The sequence below is a fragment of the Moschus berezovskii genome, chromosome 27 (genome assembly GCF_049115385.1).
Source record: "Moschus berezovskii isolate FMDL1 chromosome 27, NW_MosBer_1.0, whole genome shotgun sequence".
Taxonomy (NCBI): domain Eukaryota; kingdom Metazoa; phylum Chordata; class Mammalia; order Artiodactyla; family Moschidae; genus Moschus; species Moschus berezovskii.
This window is the reverse complement of record NC_142486.1, coordinates 12,696,330-12,715,522: the sequence shown is the minus strand read 5'-3', so window position 1 is coordinate 12,715,522 and position 19,193 is coordinate 12,696,330.

Below are 19,193 nucleotides of genomic sequence, written 5' to 3'. Positions count from 1 at the left end.
GTGCTGGCATATGTTAGATATGCAAAAACATAAGCAGCCTAATATTTATTGTAGGCAGCTGCTTATGAAATCAGTGGTGTCAAGGCAAGCAAGGTTGATGGAGCTCTCCAGTTGCTTGCATGTCTTGATGGAAGAAAGAAAACTCTGGACTAAAGCCAACATGCTGTGTGAATGTTGAACTAAAGGAACGAAACTAAATAGTTTCTGCCTGCTGAGTAAATTCTCACGCCCAAAAGGAGCACACCTAGCCACTTAAACTACATACACAGAGATTAAAGGGCCCATTTACAGAGTCATCAATCGCTCTGTGCCCAGAGGCTCCTGAAAGTGTGGGTGACCTCCCTCAATCAATGACTGCCATCTGTCTACATGCCACTTGCCCCCAGTCTAGCTAGTAAAACCAACAAAATTAGACCTCAGTGGCTGTGTGGCCTGCTCATCAGGGAATCTGGGCTTCATTCCACCTGTTCCCAAGAAGCAAATCAATTCTCAACTTTAAAATAAGAAATTTCTGTGGATGGCTCCAAAAATCTTTCTAAGCCTAAATTTCAGCTAAACTACAAACATTAAAAAAAATTTTTTTAATAGAGGATAATTGTTTTATAATATTGTGCTGGTTTCTGTCACACATCACTATGAATCAGCCACATGTATACACATGTCCCCTCCCTCTTGAACCTCCCTCCCACGTCCCACCCCATCCCATCCCACTAGGCTGTCACAGAGCACTGGGTTGAGCTCCCTGCGTCATACAGCAAATTCCCACTGGCCATCTGTTTTGCATATGGCAATATCCATGTGGGAACATGCACAAATACTTTTAAAAGAGGCTTATTTGTATAGTGGTTTGTATAGCAAGCAGAAAGGAAGGAAACTGATATATTTCTGTCCATAGGTCACCAAGGGTTTTGATTCCAGATACATTTTTCATTCATCAACCATGATCCAGATGGCATACAGCTTTGCCTGTACTGTGTTACTTTTGCTTGCCTGTTGCTCACCCTAATCCTTCACCAAAGTTAAAAACACTTTGCCATCTAAATATCTTAATTGGTGCAATGTCTGTTTAAATCTTTGGACCATTTTTTTAGAAACTAAATTGTTTGTTTTCTTGTTGTTGAGTTTTGAGATTATATATTTTGGATATAAGTCCTCTGTCAGAAAATGATTTGTAAATATTTTAGTTCTATTAACAGTGTTTTATTGAATAAGAAAGCTTTTAATTTTAATACAGTCCAGTTTATCTTAAAAAAAAATACTTGAAAGTTCATGAAGGAAAACCAGGAGTTCATCTTTATACCATGGCTTTGCCAATCTAGTTATTCTTCCAGAAGCAGAGAGGTTGAGCCCTCACTCTCATAAAAGCCTAAACATTACAGCAGATACTATAGTTGTTATTTGATTTTTTTCAAATTGAGGTATAATTGGCATACATCATTAAGTTAGGTTCAGGTGTACAACATAATTATTTGATATTTGTATATACTGTGAAATGTTCATGCCAAGAAATCTAGTTAACATCCATCACCATAGAAAGTTACAAAATTTTTGTTTTATGATGAGAACTTTGAAGATCTGCTCTCTTAGCAACTCACCAATAAACAAAACAGTATCATTGACTATCATCACCATGCTGTGCTTTACATTCCCGTGGCATTTATCTTATAACTGGCAGTGTCTATCTTCTGACCACCTTCACTCATTTCTCCCACTAGCCCTCACGTCTGGCAACCCCCAATCTCTTCTCTGTATGATTCCAGGTTTGTGGTCTTGTTTTCAGATTTCACATTAAGAGGTTACATAGTATTTAGCCTTTCCTTACTTCATTGGAGGGGTTTTAGTCTTTTGATTATTTCCCCCCAACTTTATTGGCAGTATCAATGACAAAAAAATTCAGAATCTGAATTATACAAGTGATCATTTGATATTATACATTGTGGAAGGATCCCACTAGAGTTTCTTTTGTTGTTGTTGTTATTCTTTTTTTAAAATTAATTTATTTATTTTAATTGGAGTGTAAGTACAATATTGTAGTGTTTTTTGCCATACACTGACATGAATCTGCCCCGGGTGTACATGTGTTCCCCATCCTGAACCCCCCTCCCACCTCCCTCCCCATCCCATCCCTCAGGGTCATCCCAGTGCACCAGCCCTGAGCACTCTGTCTCATGCATCGAACCTGGACTGGTGATCAAATTCACATATGGTAATATACATGTTTCAATGCCAGAGTTTCTTTTTAAAGAAAAAGACAGAATCCATCCTTTCCTCCACTTCAAGGATTCACAGTACAGTGGGGGAAAGACTACACTGAGGGGGATAAATAAACAGGGAGAGACCAAGCTGCTGAGTGTGCCAAGGGTCTGCATTGTGTGCCAGGCACCACGTACACATCCACCTAGACTCACCACTTAGCTCTGTGATTCTGAGCAAGTTAGTTAACTTCTCTGGGTCTCATCTGTTTCCTCAGCTGTAAAACAGGGATAATATCCATACTGCTACCTCCTGAAGTTGCAAGGATGTGTGCACGCATGCTAAGTCACTTTAGTCACGTCTGACTCTTTGTGATCCTATGGACTGTAGCCCACCAAGCTCCTCTGTCCATGGGGCTTCTCCAGGCAAGAATACTGGAGTGGGTTGCCACACCCTCCTCCAGGAGATCTTCCCAACCCAGGACTGAACCAGCATCTCTTATGTCTTCTGTGTTGGCAGGCAGGTTCTTTACCACTAGCACCACCTGGGAAGCCCAGTTACAAGGATAAATATGTGTAAATCACTTAGCACAGGGCTAGGCTTCGCTGGTAGCTCAGATGGTAAAGAATCTGCCTGCAATGCAGGAGACCTGGGTTTGATCCCTAGGTTGGGAAGATCCCCTGAAGGAGGGCATGGCACCCCACTCCAGTATTCTGAACCAGAGAATCCCCATGGACAGAGGAACCTGGCAGGCTGCAGTCCATGGGGTTGCAAAGAGTCAGACATGATTGAGCAACTAAGCATGGCACAGCATATAGTCAGCAGTATGGAAATAAACCCAGATCATTCAACTGAGGCCAAGCAAAGGCTGTATATTCAGTTTGCTGTTACAAGTGTCGACTAAAGAAAGAAAAATCTTCACAACCTAAAAGTTGTCTTATTTGGAAGACAGAACAGAGGACTTAAGCCCAAAAAGTGGCCTCTCAGACAACTCTGAGAAATTGTTCAGAAGAAGTAAGAGAGGAGCCAGTGTATGTAAGAGCTTCCCTAGTGGCTCAGATGGTAAACAGTCGGCCTGCAATACAGGAGACCCTGGTTCAATCCCTGGGTTGGGAAGCTCCCCTGGAGAAGAGAACGGCTACCCACTCCAGTGCTCTTACCTGGAAAATGCCATGGACAGAGGAGCCTGGCAGGTTACAGTCCATGGGTTCGCAAAGAGTTGGACACAACTGAGCGACTTCACTTTCTTTTCTTTCTTGCAACAAAGATCAGGTGGTCAGAACATCAAAAGATTACTATTCATTAAAGAAAATCAGATGTCTCAAGTTAATGAATTTAGTGTTTTTCTATGTATGGGGAGATGCAAAACTCTGGGCTCTTTGAAATCCTTCCTTTAATAGGCACCTCAGTTATCTGGGGCCAGTACCCCATGTTTTCCCATCCCGAGTCTTCTCGGGGGCGGGGAGGGTGGCCGCAGTGGCTGATGGCTTCATGGGGTATCCTGTTTGTATCCTGAGTTCCTCCCAGGGCTCATGGTCAGGGCAGCTGCGGTAAGATGGCTTGATGACTGCAACACCCTTTGTTTACCGGTATGGCAGGCAACATTCTTTCACTACCAGGAGTCAGCCACCATCACTTGTGTTTGGCAGAGACTCAAAGACAAGCAGAGGAGAGAGAAAGCCGTACAGTGGAAGAAGGGGAGGCTCTGGATATGCCCCGACTGGAGTCTGTCGGCCTGGAGAAGGTGGAGGCAGGAAGGCCAGCAGTAGGGCTTCCTCTGTGATTGGTTAAGGGCACATATCTGGCATCATTTGATTGGTCCTAAGTTGGGACCTTGGAGAAGGAAATGGCAACCCACTCCAGTGTTCTTGCCTGGAGAATCCCAGGGACGGAGGAGCCTGGTAGGCCGCCGTCTATGGGGTCGCACAGAGTCGGACACGACTGAAGCACCTTAGCAGCAGCAACAGCAGCAAGTTGGGACCTAAGTGGGAACAAAAATTAGAGAAGCTGGCAGTTACTGACCAAATCCTGACCACTCTGAGCCATTGGTATCAGGTACTACAGTTGGATTTCCCAGGCTGGTTGCTGGAGGGGTTGAGGGTCAGATTTCTGTAGTCACACATGGTCTGGTCATTGTACTTCAACCTCTAATCACCCAATAAATATTGGTTGTGCTTAGCCACTCAGTTGTGTCAGACTCTTTGCGAGCCCATGGACTGTAGCCCACCAGGCTCTTCCTTGGGGACTCTCCAGGCAAGAATACTGGTATGGGTTGCCATGCTCTCCTCCAGGGGATCTTCCCAACCCATGGATCGAACCCAGGTCTCCCTCATTGCAGGCAGATTTTTCACCATCTGAGTCACCAGGGAAGCCCAAATATTGGTTGTTATTGCTGCTAGTAGTAGTGGGTAGCAGGTCCACCTGAGAGATGTCGGCCACCCCTCCACCCCAACACCTACTTCTCTAACCATGATCTCATCAGCCAGCAGCAGTGACTTCCACAGTGGGTGCACAAACAGCCCACTAGGGTACAGAAATAAAATATTAGGATGTCTATATTAGATAAATAAAATATTAGAGTGTTCATCAAATGTTCATGAGAAAGAAATCTGCATATATTGATATTGAAAATATACATGACAGTGACACATGTATATAATTTCTAAGCAATGATAAATATGGAGTTCCCTAGTGGCCTAAGTGGTTAGGATTTTAGGCTTTCATTGCTGTGGTCCTAGTTCAAGCCCTGGGTGGGGAACTGAAATTTCTCAAGACATGTGGTCAAATAAATAAATTACTTAAATAATGATACATAAAATGGACAGATACATTTCATATCTTTTCCTGGTAGGATCTGACACGAAAAAGCAATCCTTGCCTACAGGCCAAGTTTCATGGCAGCTCTCAGCTTGTATTTTCCCTTGAAATGCTTCCTTTCTACCAGAAGTTAGATTCCTTTGAAAACTCAAAAGACCCTTTCAAGGCCCTTTTAGCATCCCGTCCTCTCTCCATGGAACCCTATCAGAGAACCTGAACGTATGCAGCTTTTTATGGAAAAATTACCCATAAATGTATCTACAAATCTACAAAGTATCTAGTCCTTGACTATTTCATTAATTGTATTTATTAAGTACTTGCTGTGTGCCACTGCCTGCAGGGTATTGTGGACATATGTTCCCTGCCCTTAGGAAGCTTACAGTCTAGCGAAGAAGAGGCCAATAGCAAACAAATAGTGAAACCAAAATTATCCAATTGCACTTAGGAGAGGTACTTCCTGGGTGGTCCAGTGATTAACACTTTGTCCTCCATGGCTTCCCTGGTGGCTCAGTCGTTAAAGAGTCTGCCTGCAATGCAGGAGACCTGGGTTTGATCCCTGGGTTGGGAAGATCCCCTGGAGGAGGAAATAGCAACCCACTCCAGTATTCTTGCCTGGAGAATTCCATGGATAGAGGAGTCTGGAGGGCTACAGTCCATGGGGTCACAAAGAGTCAGACAGGACTGAGTGACTAACTTTTTCTAATGCAGGGAGTGTGGGTTTGATCCCTGCTTGGGGAGCTAAGATCCCAGATGCCTCGTGGCCAACAAAACAAAACATAAGCAGTATTGTAACAAGTTCAATAAAGACTTTAAAAATGATCCATGTAAAAAAATCTTAATAAATAAATAAATTACACTTAGGTGAAACAACAAAGCCTAATGCGTGGGCGCTGGTGGGCTGGCCTGTGTGTTCAGAGTCAAAAGTCTTTCAGGGGACCAGGTCCAAGGAGCTGCTGGGGTAATATGCTTCCCTCCTATGTGCTGCTGGACCCCTTCTAATTCTCACTCAGGGACCCCCACACTCCTCCCAAGGATGGCTCCTTTGTTGGGGAATACCGGGGCCCTGACATTCTTCTCAAGTGTAGATGAATCTTACCCCAGTCCTTCATATGCACAAGCCTCTGTTATATTTAAGTACACAGCTTTTCTTAACTAACATTGATAGCAACCAAAAGAGCTGTCACATTTCTGAGTGCAAAAAGGAGAAACTTACAGAGAAGGAGCAAGGAAGGTGACTTTTCACTGTCTGCTTGTCTGCTAAGTCACTTCGGTCACGTCTGACTCTTCGTGACCCCATGGACTGTGGCCCGCCAGGTCCTCTGTCTGTGGGATTCTCTAGGCAAGAATACTGGAATGGGTTATCATGCCCTCCTCCAGGGGATCTTCCCGACCCTGGGATGGAACCTGCATCTCCTTTGTCTCCTGCACTGGCAGGCAGGTTCTTTACCACTAGTGCCACCTGGGAAGCCTAATCTGGTCACAGCTGGCTGTTGCTGTGAATAAAATCCTTCATAGGACCAGTGCTTGTTCCGTCTGTGGGGTGAGGGTGTGGAGAAGAAGCCAAGAGATTGTCATGGGCCACATAGACGCTGTGTGATGCTGACACGGATTAGCAGGACCCTGGCCTGAGTGGGCCAGGCAGCTCAGAAAGAAAGGGGATAACCAGGGGCTGGAACCATCCATGAGACTGTGTTTGTGCTTAGTCAGTCAGTCATGTCCAACTCTTTGCAACTCTATGGATTGTGGCCCACCAGGCTTCTCTGTCCACAGATTCTCCAATAAGAATACTCGAGTGGGTTGCCATTTCCTCCTCCAGAGGATTTTCCCAACCCAGGGATCAAACCTGCATCTCCTGCATCTGCCTACATTGGAAGGCGGATTCTTTACCACTGGGCCTCTTGGGAAGCCCATCCATGAGAGGGGCAGCCTCAAAGCCCCTCCACTCTGCAGCCCCACTCCCTGACCGCCCAGTCCCCACACCAGCTCTAGTCTTACCTGGCAAGTCCAGCTCCTGTTAACAATAGCGGATGTGAGTGTTCAGGGTCAGAGAAGGGCAACTAGAGACATTTGTTCAACCACTGAGCATCCTCTTTTTCAAGGACTAGAACCCTGTCCACAATCTGACCTTGACTCTCCAAAGTCATCTTAAATGTGTATTTGAACACTCCACAATGTCTTCCTTGTTACATATGCCAACTACAGATTGTTGTTGTTCAGTCACTAAGTCGTATCTGACTCTTTGCATCCCCATGAACTGCAGCACACCAGGCTCGCCTGTCCTCCACTATCTCCTGGAGTTTGCTCAAATTCATGTCCATTGAGTTAGTAATGCTGTCTAACCATCTCGTCCTATGCTGCTGCAATCTCCTTTTGCCTTCAATCTTTCCCAGCATCAGGGTCCTTTCCAATGAGCTGGATCTTCACAACAGGTGGCCAAAGTACTGGAGCTACAAGTTGGCACTTGCCATCTACCTCTACAAGGATTAAATCATGGGCCCTTGCAGCTGCTGACCTTCAATGCCCCCTGAAAGGAGTTCGGGGTGGAGATCAGCACTCTGTGCTCTGGGAAAAACTGGCAGAACAGGTCTTCAAATAGGTATTTTCAGAAGCTGATTTTATAAGCCCAAATCTTGTATCTCCATCTAGAAAAGCACTAAAATCCTTCATGGTAGGACATCTGCTCCTTGTGATTAGCAATAACCTTTTGCAAAAAAAAAAAAAAAAATGTGCTTATTTGCATGTACTCCTCCTTTACCAAAATCATATATATACTGACCTTCCCCCCAGCTCTTTGGAAGGGTTTCTCAGAGATATCTGAGACACATTTTCCCAGTTTATAGTCCTCATTTTGCCCCCAATAAAAGTTTAACTCATGTTGTACCTTTTGCTCCCAATAAAACAATTCACATTGTGACTTTTTCCCCCCAGTCAACCTGTATCTACTGGTGGATAAAAAACAAGGACCTCTTTCCAGTGGGTAGTGGCTTGACCTCAGGACTAGCTCTGCTGCGTGCTTCCATGAAGTCTCTGGAGGTAGGTAACCTTGGAAACTACAACATCCTTGGTTATTTTGCTGAATGCAACAACTAGTTTAGAGAAAATACTCAGGAAAGCATAATATTTAATAGTTCGTGTGGAACAGCCCAAAACACTCTGCAAGTATTTTGGAGAAGAACAAGGTTACTAGAGTTCTCGTGGTGCAGGCAGAATTTCTGGAATAAGTAGAAGTTAATGGGATTTTTGTCTTAGCCATCCTTAACTTACTCCATCACCAAGGACACGAAAACCAATTGTCCCAAAGTTCTCCAGGCTCCTCAGTTACGCTTTAACATCCTCCATCACAGTTGCTGTAGGAAGTCCAATGCCCTCTCCCTCTAAGGTTAAGACTCCTTGGGACTGCTCACCTTTACATGGCTGTACTTGTCACCTTGTCTTCAGAATCCTTGGTTTCCCAGTCAATATTTTTCCACATCTGCATGCCCCCTCTTCAACATTTTTCTCAACCAAGGGCATAGGTCTCTGTATTAGTTTTCTTTTGCCACTGTGAAAAATTGCCATAAACTTTCTCCAGTTTTTCACATTACCTTAAATATTTGCAAACAAAATATCCCACTTAATATCCAAAGGTATATAAAGAACTCATACAACTCAAATCAAAAAGAAAAAAAGTAAACTATCTGATTGAAAAAATGGGCAAAGGATCTAACTAGCCATTTTCCTAAAGGAGACACACAGATTGCCAACAAAGCCATGAAAAGATGTTCTATGTAACTAATCATCAGGGAAATGTCAATCAAAGCCACAGTGAGACATCATGTCACACTGGTCAGAATGGCTATTGTCAAAAGGACAAGAAATAGCACGTATTGGCAAGGATGCAGAGAAAAGGGACCCTCGTGTACTACTGGCGGAAATGTAAATTGGCACCACCACCATGGAAAACAGTATAGTGGCTCCTCAAAAAATTAAAACTAGAACTACCATACAATCTAGTAATTCCACTTCCAGATGTTTTTCCAAATGAAATAGAAATATTAATTTGAAAAGAAAAAATAATAAAATAGTCATGTGAACTAATACATTCATAGGTTCTGGGGATTAGGATGATAACATGTTTGTGGTGTTTCAGGGGGCGTTATTCTCTCCCTCACCCATCTTTCATGTCCCAGTCACCCCCAATTCAAAGGAAGTATGTAACAGGTTTTCTCTAAGAGCAGAGAGCATAATGAGAATTATAAAGGAGAACAGAGAAAAGTAAAACTCAGTGTTAACTCTCCATCGGCCCAAAACTCTTCAGGTCTTTCCTGTCACAGGGACTCCCTTAACTACCAATTTGCTTCTTGGCCTTGGACTTAAAAAGACTCCTGCCTCCTCGCCAGCTCCCCCCACCATGAGCAATGTTTCCCAAATTTCAGTTGTTTATGCTCAGAGTCAGCTAGTTCCCTGTCAAAACCTGGGACACAGTCAGGTTACTTGTATGTCTGGACTATTGTAAGTAGTGCTGCAATGAACATTGGGTTCAGTTCAGTTCAGTTGCTCACTCGTGTCCGACTCTTTGCGACCCCATGAATCACAGCACGCCAGGCCTCCCTGTCCATCACCAATTCCTGGAGTTCACTCAAACTCATGTCCATCGAGTCAGTGATGCCATCCAGCCATCTCATTCGCTGTCGTCCCCTTCTCCTCCCGCCCCTAATCCTTCCCAGCATCAGAGTCTTTTCCAGTGAGTCAGCTCTTCGCATGAGGTGGCCAAAGTATTGGAGTTTCAGCTTTAGCATCAGTCCTTCCAATGAACACCCAGGATTGATCTCTTTAGGATGGACTGGTTGGGTCTCCTTGCAGTCCAAGGGACTGTCAAGAGTCTTCTCCAGCACCACAGTTCAAAAGCATCAATTCTTCAGGGATCAGCTTTCTTCAATATACCTTTTTGAATTATGGCTTTCTCAGGAGATATGCCCAGGAGTGGGATTGCTGGGTAGTTCTGTTTTTAGTTTTTTAAAGGAATCTTCATACTGTTCTCTATAATAGCTGTATCAATTTTCATTCCCCCCAACAGTGCAAGGGAGTTCCCTTTTCTCCACACCCTCTCTGGCATTTATTGTTTGTAGATTTTTGATGATGACGGTCAATAGATGGCTAAAGAAAATGTGGTACATGTATACAATGGAATATCAATCATGAAAAAGAACAAACTGGGCCATTTGTAGAGACGTGGATGGACCTAGATTCTGTCACACAGAATGAAGTAAGTCAGAAAGATGGAAACAAATACTGTGCATGAATGCATATACGTGGCATCTAGAGAACCGTACAGGTGAACCTCTGTGCAGGGCGGGAATAGAGACGCAGATGTAGAGACCGGCTTTGTGGACGCTGTGGGGGAAGCGGAGGATGAGGCAAACTGAGCAAGCAGCACTGAAACACACACCTTACCGTGTGTGAAATAGCCAGCGGGAAGCTGCTGTCCAGCACAGGGGGCTCAGCTCAGTGCTTGGTGATGACCTAGAGGGGTGAGATGGGAGGTGGGGGTGGGAGCGAGGCCAAAGAGGGAGGAGATATATGTGTACACACAGCTGAGTCACATCTGTGTACAGAAGAAATGAATACAACTTTATACAATTCTATAATTATAAAGCAGTTATGTGTGTGTGTGTGTGTGTGTGTGTGTGCTCAGTCAGGTCCAACTCTTGGCAACCCCATGGACCGCAGCCCACGTGTCCTCTGTCCGTGGAATTTTCCAGGCAAGAATGGTGAAATGGGTTGCCATTTCCTACTCCAGTGGGTTTTTCTGATCCAGGAATTGAACCCGATTCTCTGCTACTCTTGTACTGGCAGGAAGATTCTTTACCACTGAGCCATCTGGGAAGCCCATATACATCAATCAAAAAAAAAACCCTGGGACACAGCTGGGCTCCTCTTCTTGGTCTCCCCTGGCAGTTAGGTGTGAATATAAGAGTAAGTTTTAGCCAGTGAAATGTGAGCTGAAGTGGTATGGCTATTGCTGGGCCAAGGACTTTAAGACACGCTTCTCCTTAGCTTTTCTATGTGCTAGAACCTGAAGATGGCAATACAGCCTTGACGGTGCAGGTGATGAGGAGACCCAAAGGGGCAAGAGGAGCCTCACGGTGGAGGGCCCCTGGAGCCCTGGACACTACATGGAGCAAAGGTACCTGCTAACTGGAAACAGCTATCTTGTATTGCAAAGAAAATAATAAAATTCTTGCACTTGAAGCCACTGGGTTTGGGGGTTTGTTTATGGCAACCACAACCATCCCTAATGGATGTATTTACAAGTCTTTTACTGTTTACATACCAATTGTATTGAGCTTCCCTGGTGGCTCAGATGGTAAAGAATTTGCCTGCAATGCAGGAGACATGGGTCCTAGGTCAGGATGATTCCCTTGGAGAAGGGAATGGCTACCCACTCCAGTATTCTTGCCTGGAAAATTCCATGGACAGAGGAGCCTGGCAGGCTACAGTCCATGGGGTCGCAGAGAGTCAGACACGACTGAGCAACTAAAACACACACACATGCACCAATTTATTATTAGGCAGAGAATTTTTAACTAAACAAACTCACTTTTCTCTTCAAGCAACTGCATTTTAGACAATAATAGCCACAAAGTAAAAAAAGCCCATTTTATTAGATGTTTACAAGGTGTCATTCTTTTAACACATGTGTTTTAACTTATTTAATATTTCACGTGCATTAACTCATTTTAATCCTCCTAAGAGCCCTATAACAGATACTATTATTGTCATTTTCTAAGAGCCATTTGGGTGTTGATGTGTGTGTTTATTTGTTTGTTTATGTTTTGGCACACACCACTGTGTGTGGGATCTTTGTCCCCCAACCAGGGATGGAACCTGTGCCCCATGCATTGGAAGTGTGGCGTCTTAACCAGTAGACTGCCAGGGAAGCCCCTACCATGTCTATTTAACACATGAGGAAACTGAGGCACAGAGCCGTTTAGTGACTGCCAAGCTCCCACAACCGGTAAGTGGAAAAGTCAGGGTTTCAACCCAGTAGTTTAACCCTAAACTTCATGCTCTGAACCATGATAGGCCACAGCCGTTCTTCATGGGTTTGTTTTGAAAGCTATCTTTGCTCATAATGCACATTGAGGGGTTATCCTTTTTACAGAATATGGTCCATCCACAGACCACCTCATTTTTCTCAGATTCCATTAGAGATCTGGGCATCATGCTTTAGCAAACGCTGCCCCAAACAAACTGAAGAAAACCTTGCAAATGACTCTTTTTCATCATTATACAGGGGACCCAACTCCAGGGGAATGAGGCAGATTGAGGGTAGTCTTCTTGGTGGAGGTGGGGCGGGGTGCCATTCACAGGATGGTGTTCCTAGGGTTCAAGGGAGGCAAGAGGGGTGTGGCAGCAGGCCCTGAGGGAGTGGGCAGAATCAACAGCAGGGGAAGCCCAGGCAGGCAGAGGAAACATGGTATCCAAGGAACCGCGATAGGTCCAGTAACCGAGTGCCTGATCCCATGGGGACAGGAAATATTCAAGGATCTGATCCATACCACACGGGTCCATTATCAGGTCATAGATCCCGGGCCACAGGTTAGGAGGACAGGGGCCTGACTACTTCCCTAGGAGAGAAGACTGACCAGGAAAAAAGAAGGGCATCTGAACTAACAGCTACCAGGCCGGGATCAGAGAGAGAACCAGGAGGCAAGGAGAGACTGACCCGCGTGTCCGGATCAGCGGCGTGGCCCACCAGATGCTGACTGAGCCCCTGAACCTTACTCCATACGATTTCCCTATGCCCCAGCCTCTCGCTGACAACTCAAAGCCAGGCTGGCTCTCAGCCCCGGGAAAGGAGTTGAGCCTTTGGGGGGACCTCAAGCATCTACAGCTGCAAAACGTGCCAGTGACTTGTCTTTTTCTATTGATCTGTTTGCCTGGGGCTGGGGCGGGGGGGGGGGGGTCCTTCCCTGGTGGCTCAGTGGTGAAGAATCTGCCTGCCAATGTAGGAGACGAGGGTTTGATCCCTGGGTCAGAAAGATCCCCTGGAGAAGAAAATGGCAACCCACTCCAGTATCCTTGCCTGGGAAATCCCATGGACAGAGAGAAGCCTGGCGGGCTACAGTCCATGGGGGTTGCCAAAGAGCCAGACATGACATAGCGACTAAATAACAAACTGCCTAGAAGGACAAGTAGGTTGAAGTCATGTCAAATTAAAAAAGGAGAAAAGGAAAGCCGGAAAGAAGAATGGAAGTCAAGAATGACGTAAGCAAATCCAAGCATCTTGTGGGTTTAGGGGGAAATGTATCTGTGTAATTGCAATCAATAAGTTCATCCACATGCAATAAATGAGTGAATGAATTATACCAAAGTGCTATTTTCTTCCTACCCAAAAAGATGGTTTACGCTTCAACAAGATGATCGAAATAAGATTGTCCATCCTCTTCATCCTGGAACTGGAGACACTCTGAACAACTTCACTTATTTTTCTGTTATTTTCAGGTTTATATGGGTTTAGAGAAATCCACAGAAATCCACTGCTGCCAAAATTTGGCTGGCCACGCACTGGGGCTGGATTAAATCTAGTAGACACAGTTTGGGGTGACAGAGTTTGGGGTGAATTAGAAAGAAATGGCTCTATTGCTTTGTCAGGCAAAGGGGACCACTGCAGGCTCACGCCCTCAAGACTGTGTGTCCCACCTGGGAGGGGGTAGTGAGCCCTCTTACAATGTTCAAGGAGCAGGGCATGATCAGCTCTTGGACATTCCTCTGATTGGTTGGTAGTGAGGTAACTGGGAAATAGCATCATTAACCTTCCAGTTTCAACTGGTCTGGGTGGGGTGGGGATGGGGAGTTGTCTATGTAATGCTTCTCTGATAGCTCAGTTGGTAAAGAATCCACCTGCAATGCAGGAGACCCCGGTTTGATTCCTGGGTTGGGAAGATCCCCTAGAGAAGGGAATGGCTACCCATTCCAGTATTCTGGTCTGGAGAATTCGACAGGCTGTACAGTCCATGGGGTTGCAAAGGGGTCTATGTGCTTGTAGGCAGCATACAGCTAACTTCTTCCAGCTGGTGGGGGTTTCAGTATCAGCAAAACAGCTCAAAGGGACTTCTCTCAGAATATTATCTATAGTCTTCAAAAAAGAACTAAAAGTCCTTGACTTTGTTTAATGGCTAAAGTATTATTATTTTGTCTTGCTTGACTGTTTCTCTTTCTGCATTTTCACACTTCTCTGATTAAATTTATTCTTGGACTAAAGTTTTTCTACAGACAAAGGCAGGTGGAGGACAAAGTGTGTGTGTGGGGTCTTCTGGGAAGGCCTCCTAGGGTCTGCTTGGTTACAGTACTCACTGTGGTTGTTGAAGGGAATATTGAAAGTCACAGGCTTCTCACCAAACTGGCCCTAGATAACTCTGTCAGATGAGTATCTTTGTGTGTGTGTCTGTGTGGGTCTGCAAGTGAAAAATCATCCTAATTGCCTGCTGCTGCTGCTGCTGCTAAGTTGCTTCAGTCGTGTCCGACTCTGTGCAACCCCATAGACGGCAGCCCACCAGGCTCCACTGTCCCTGGGATTCTCCAGGCAAGAACACTGGCGTGGGTTGCCATTTCCTTCTCCAGTGTGTGAAAGTGAAACGTGAAAGTGAAGTCGCTCAGTCTTGTCCGACTAGTAGCGACCCCATGGACTGTAGCCCACCAGGCTCCTCTGTCCAGGGGATTTTCTAGGCAAGAGTACTGGAGGGGCTTGCCATTGCCTTCTCCGCCTAATTGCCTAGAATGTGTTAATTACGCCTTTGTGTGTATTCCCACAGCTCTGCGAATGCTCACCTCAGTGATCATGTTGCATTGTGATTATTTGTTCACATTGCTCTCACCAAACACACTGTGAGAGATTTAAAGTCAGAACCGGGGACATCCCTGGTGGTCCAATGGTTAAGAATCTGCCTGCCAATGCAAGAGACATAGGTTTGATCCCTGGTCCGGGAAGATCCCGCATGCAGAGGATGCAACTTAGCTCATGTGCCACAGCTACTGAGCCCACACACTGCAGAGTCCGTGCTCCACAACAAGAGGAAGGACCTCAGTGAGAAACCCACGCACTGCAACTAGAGAAAGCCTGTGTGCAGCAGCAAAGACCCAGCACAGCCAAATATAAAAAATTAAATAGATAACTTTTTTTTTTAAAGTCAGAGCCACGTCCTGTCTCTTTGACAAGTGGCATGCAGTGGTTTTACTGATGCTTATTGGGTGAAGTACGTGAATTAATGAATGGAAGAAACAAGGGAACAGACCCTGGCCTGAACGGGTCATAAGGCTAACCCACAGTGTCCCTTGTTTATATTCTTCGGCCTGAAATACAGAGCATCTCCACTGGAAGTTGATTTGTGTCTGCTGTTGTACGTACAGGGTTTTATTCCTACAAAACAGAACAAAGGAGACTTTTTGAGTCTCCTGGGAGGTGAAAGTCTTTTTATGTCCAATACATGGGAGAACTTCTTTGTGGGTATCTATAAAGCCAACATCTGCCCTGTGCCTTCCAGACCCACAAGAACATCCCTAAGCTTAGAATATTCATGTCCTAGTGCAGACCTATAAAAGCGTGTTAGCTGGCATTTTCTGAGTTCAGAAACCCCTGATTTCCCGTTATCTTCTGCCACTTACAAGTAACTTGAGCTTGATAGATGTAATTTTATAGAGAACCACCTAACCGCTGTCTGTCCTTCAAACTTTACCAGCCAGACCACTGTTTAATTTGGGAAAAGACAGCAGCATATGAACGACTCTGGAGGGGAAAATTCTCCTGGAAGGAAAAAATTCTTCCTGAAGAAACATGAAATGTTTCTGATTTGGTACAGCTGAGTTGCCTCCTCACTTCTTTAGTTCCTTTTCCCCCAAGATAATTCCTCAGCCTACTCAGAAATCTTAGCAATATTTTTGGTTTGTGTGTATGGGTTTGGGTTCAGAGTTGTGCTTTCCTGTTCTTTCTTTCTCTTTCCTTCTTTTTAATTTTAGTTTTATTTATTGGAGTATAATTGCTCTAAAATGTAGTGTTGGTTTCTGCCGTACAGCAAAGTCAATCAGCCATATGTACACATATATCTCCTCCCTCTTGGACCTCCCTCCATCCCCATCTCACCCCTCTAGGTCATCATAGAGCTCCGAACTGAGCTCCCTGTGCTATGTGGCAGGTTCCCACTAATTATCTATTTTACACATGGGAGTGTGTATATGTCAATGCTACTCTCCCAATTCGTCCCATTGTTCTTTTCTAAAAATTTTATTTATTTTAATTGGAGTGTAAGTACAATATTGTAGTGTTTTTTGCCAAACACTGACATGAATCCGCCCCGGGTGTACATGTGTTCCCCATCCTGAACCCCCCTCCCACCTCCCTCCCCATCCCATCCCTCCGGGTCATCCCAGTGCACCAGCCCCGAGCACCCTGTCTCATGCATCGAACCTGGACTGGTGATTCGTTTCACATATGATAATATACATGTTTCAATGCCATTCTCCCAAATTGTCCCACCCTCACCCTCTCCCACAGAGTCCAAAAGACTGTTCTATACATCTGTGTCTCTTTTGTTGTCTGGCATATAGGGTCATCGTTACCATCTTTCTAAATTCCAGATATATGCATTAGTACACTGTATTAGTGTTTTTCTTTTTGACTTACTTCACTCTGCATAATAGGCTCCAGTTTCATTCTTTGATAATATATATGCTCTTTGTATACATGTATATACATGATGATATACATATTCTTTTATCCAAATGCATTCTTTCTAACAGCTGAGTAATGTTCCATTGTGTATAGGTATCACAGCTTTCTTATCCATTTGTCTGCCTATGGACATCTAGGTTGCTTCCATGTCCTGGCTATTGTAAATGGTGCTGCGATGAACACTGGGGTACACGTGTCTCTTTCAATTCTGGTTTCCTTGGTGTGTATGCCCAGCAGTAGAATTGCTGGGTCGTATGGCAGTTCTATTTCCAGTTTTTTAAGGAATCTCTACACTGTTCTCCATAGTGGCTGTACTAGTTTGAATTCCTATCAACAGTGTAAGAGGGTTCCCTTTTCTTCACACCCTCTCCAGCATTTATTGTTTGTAGACTTTTGTTCTTTTTTAAAATCAATTTTATTGAGCTATAAATTCCATGCAATAAACGATACCTGTTTTAAGCACAATTTCAATGGGTTTAAATAAATATATGCATTCATAATAACAACTGCCACTTTTAAGAAAAAGATGTTAGCTATGTATTTATTTAATTTTATTCTTATATAAAATTCTTTATATTTAGGGTGTACAACACAATGATTTGATATATATGTATATATAGCAAGTGAAATGATGACTACAATTAAGCAGATTAACACATCTCCTCATATGCTTTTTTTCCTGTGATGAGAGTAACGGAAATCTACTTTTTTAGCACAGTTCAGTGTTCAGTACAGGATTGCTAACTCCAGTCACCGCGCTGTCCATTAGACCTCTGCACTACAGCATCGCCCCTCCAGCTTTCAACCACTGCCCCCTTGAGAAGTGTAAAGATTCCACAGGCTGTGGATTAGCTGTCAGTTGGTTTATATTCATCAAGAGGGAGGCTCGGTGCCAAGTATATTAGGGTTTTCAACAAGGAGCAAGAGGAGAAGGGATGTTTTTCCTTTCACAGCATCTGGCCAAGCCTGTTGCACTTAGCAGAGCTTTGGAGGAGACTGGGTTGTAGAAACATCAGCCTCTAAGCAGGACTGACATATTTGGGGTCTTCAGGTTTGTTCAGATTAAATGAACTCCCTGGGTCAAATTGCATTGGGAAGCAGGGAAAGGAAGCATGGAGAGGCTAGAACGATTTTCAGAAACCCAGAGGCCTGATACAAATAAACTTATTTACAAACCAGAAACAGACTCGCAGACACAGAAGACAAACTTACTGTTTCCAAAGGGGAAAGGCGGGGAGGGACAAATCAGGAGTTTGGGATTAACAGATATATACTACTGTATATAAAATAGATGGGCTTCCCAGGTGGTGGCAGTGGTAAACGAGAGCTCGATTCCTGGGTTGGGAAGATCCCCTGGAGGAGGGCATGGCAACCCATGCCAGTATTCTTGCCTGGAGAACTCCATGGGCAGAGGAGCTTGACAGGCTACAGTCCATGAGGTCGTAAAGAGTCAGACACAACTGAAACGACTTAGCACAAATAAAATAAAGAACAAGGACCCACTGTGTAGCACAGGGAACTACTTCAATATCTTGTAATAACCTACAATGGAGAAGAAGAAAAGAACAAAGGACTTCCTGGGTAAAGAATCTGCCTGCCAGTGCAGGAGATGCAAGAGACACAGGTTTGATCGCTGGGTCGGGAAGATCCCCTGGAGAAGAAAATTGCAACCCATTCCAGTATCTTTGCCTGGAAATTTCCATGGACAGAGGAGCCTGGTGGGCTCCTATCCATGGGGTACAAGAGAGTCGGACACGACTGAGTGACTGCGCACACACACACACAAATACACACACACGTGTATAACTGAATCACTTTGCTGTACCCTGAAACTAACACGACATTGCAAATCAGTTGTATTTCAACTTTTACAAAAGGCAAAAAAAAAAAAAGACAACTGGAGTCCACAAAGTTAAAACGTATGAATGGGGTTTATTTTAAATAGACTTTGCTGGCCATTTTCAGCTTTTTGTTCCGGTACCGCACCAAGGTGCCAAACCGAAAAAATGGGATGGGTGAGCCAGGAGGTCTTGATGTCTCATGTAGGGAAGTGGAAGACAGTGTTGATTCAAGGTCACTGTGTCACAATTCAGTAGTTTTCTGGCTCTCTGTCATTAAATCCAAAGAGTTCAGTTCACTGCAACAAGATTTTTTGCCCATCCCTCCTACAAACAGCAACCTCTGATGCTCTTGCAAAATATTTCTGTGCTGCAGAGCTCAGGAGCCAGGGAGAGGAGGTCACAGAGAAGACAGTGCCTTGTAGAATATCCGCCTGTAGAATTCCACCCACTAGTTACCCCTCTTCTGCATTCCTTGAACTCATCTGTGAATAGCTGCAAATGCTAAAGCTCTTCAGATAATGGTGCCTAACTTTTATTGCCTCATGGTATGTTCAGAAACCCTAAGGAGAGGGCTTGTCATTTTACAAACCAGGAAGCTGAGGCTCAGAGATGTTATGTGCCTTGCCCAAGGT